Here is a 2,650-nt window from a genome sequence, read left to right on the forward strand (position 1 = left end):
TGAACCGCAGCTGGGCGTTGAAGGGAGGGGTCCGAAGGAGACAAAAAACGGACCTTCCCTTGGATTATACAGTCCAAGGGATTGGGGAGAACCCTGAATTGTAAGAAAATGCCTGGAAAGAAAAGAATTAACACAGCTATAATAAGAAGCAGCTTAATCTCACTCTGTTCAAATTATTATACTACACACGTATATCACGAGGATTCAAGAAAAAAAAGAAGCTAACTAGGTTATGTAATTTGGGGCAGTTGTACTAGATTGAAAAGGTCACTATACTTAACATTTTGCTTCTTTGAAAAACTCATTACTAGCTTTAGGTAAATATGTTTGCTTTAATTGTAAAGTCGTTCGGAAATTCCAATCTGTACTGTCTGAAATGTCCAGATAGCCACTCTTCAATAATGGAAGGTAGGAGTAGCTACTGTTTCTGTTCAGTACGACTTATTTCGGTGAATTTCTTAAAAGAAACACTTGAATAGCCTTTTATTAGATGTATCCATCTCTGCAGGTGTCCTTCCCTTTTAAATCAAGAGCATGGCAATACTAAATACACTTAGTAAACATGTAAGAACAAAGACATGTAAAAGAGAGAGAGAAAAAAAAAGGTAGACATGGAGCAAAATAGTTAACACACCCTTTTTTCTTCACTTTTTCTATCTCATAGGAGATTAAGGATTGCAAATTCCTGGGAAAATTACTCATGCATATTCCTTTTAATAATTGTAGTTATTACATATATAGAGATTTCATGTAGATAAAACATGGTGAGGTGGGGAAAATAAGCTTACAGAGTATGTTCTTTAATGTTAAATAGTATATACATTATCCTAAATCCAATGATATCTGCATTGGACCCAAATCTACACACTCCTCTTAGATGAAATTCTCTTCCCCAAGAGAGGCTTATTGGTAAAGACAGTGAAAAACAGCTGAGCACTAATTGCTTCCTTGGAGAGACCGTGGATAAGTTCCCTAGAGCAGGTGTCTAGCCTCCCTGTAATCAGCCCTTGTCTGAACTTCTCCCACTTGCCTGGTTGCAAGTCTCTGTAGTACTTTACTGCCTATTCCTGAGGCAAAGAGAAAGTGGGTGTTGGTTCAGAACTGCTCCCAGGGCTGCCTTCCGAGTGTGTCTCTCCCCTTTCCAGCTCTAAAGCGGTCACCAGAAAAGTGATTGTTACAAGTACCAATTATCAGATGAGTTTTCTTTCCTCCGTTCTTCACATTGGATTGCGAGAAGTCTGGTTTGTGCATTTCTTTTCTTTACCTTCTTGGAATGATAAGCAAACAGTCTAAAGGGAAGAGGAAACGGTAAGAAGCAATAGGAGCAAAAGCTACTCATAGTTCTGTGGCTCGGAGTGTGTCCTAGGAGCCAAGGATCTGTATTCATCCAAGCACGAATTGTTTCTCTCCCAACCTCCTTTTCTGGGGTGCTCTCCACTGGTTCCCCTCCTCCTGGACCTTCATATTTTTGGTTATCCATGACAGAGTGCTGCCAGGACACAGACAGGAAATCAAGGAGAAGAGGCAGCAGCTGTTGTATTTGAATTTCAGACATAGTTCATATGCTTTGCTCCCTGGCTACCTACCCAGGGACGCCAAAGACGGCAGCTCAAACTGGAGTGTCCCTCAGTCTGGCTGCTTTCTGTTGTCGCTGGAATACTGTGACACCCCGCCCGCCCTTAATATTCTGTGGTGGCTCCTTCAACATTCCGTTCCCGCTGCCGTTCTGCAGCAGCTTACAGCTGCTGCCATCTCTTCCTCCAAGTGCTAGAGAGCAAATTTGGGAAGGGGGTCTTTCCGCACCACCTCTCCACGTCTTGTCCCCTTCCCTCCTCCCTCCTTCTTGTTCTGCTACGGTTTCAACATGACAAGCCTGCTTTTCCTGGGAGCAGAAGGGAGAGTCCAGCAAGTTTGGGTGGATTAGGTAGGGAGTGGAGGCGCCTCCCTCCTCGGGACACACACTCCTCCCTCCCCCCCGCCCCCTCCTCCTCCCCGGGCTGGAGAGGCTCTGGTGCTGAAGGGATTAGCGGGGAGGGCGGAAACCACCTTGCGTTCCAACCACGGCTGAGAGTTTCTGTGGACCAGGAGGCACGTTAAGATCCAGAAGCCCTCGCTAAGCCTCGGAAGCCTCGGAGACCTGCGAGTTTCATCCAAGAAAAAGCGCACTGATAATTCCTTCAATTCCACCCGCTTTGGCTCAGCCTCTCAGCACCCCACCCCCCTGCCATCCGTTTTGGCTTTCTTTTACAGTATTACTAATATTTTTTAAAGTCCTTATTATATATATACCTTTCTCTTTCCTTCTGAAGACTGGCCTAGGAGGGGGACGGGAGGGGAGTGTAGCGGGCTGGGAACGAAGCGCTCTGATTTGAGATCTCCGGGGAGAAGATTGCGCTCTCCAGATGCTGATCTCCAAGGCACTTGACGATCACCGGCGGACTCCGAGAGCGGGCGGCAGCGGCGGCGCCGGCCGGGGGGCCGCTCGAGTCCGGCGCTGAGTCCTGCCCGGCGCGCTCTGGGCGGACCGACGCGCGGGACCCGGCCGGCACCTGCCCTCCAACCCTTGCCCGGGAAGAAGGCGGCCGGCTCGACCTCCCGCCCGGGAGGCGGGCCGGGCAGGAAGGCGGCGCGAGCGGCGGCGCCCGCGGCC

The 2,650-nt window shown here is 48.6% G+C and overlaps 1 protein-coding gene across 1 annotated transcript in view; it reads left to right on the forward strand.

The window, feature by feature from the left end:
- FGF14 (fibroblast growth factor 14) overlaps nt 1-2,650 on the forward strand; it is a 638,070-nt gene that overhangs the window by 452,516 nt on the left and 182,904 nt on the right. The gene's annotated exons all lie outside the window — the stretch shown is intronic.

This window comes from Lipotes vexillifer, unplaced genomic scaffold (genome assembly GCF_000442215.2).
Source record: "Lipotes vexillifer unplaced genomic scaffold, Lipotes_vexillifer_v1.1 scaffold655, whole genome shotgun sequence".
Lineage (NCBI taxonomy): Eukaryota > Metazoa > Chordata > Mammalia > Artiodactyla > Lipotidae > Lipotes > Lipotes vexillifer.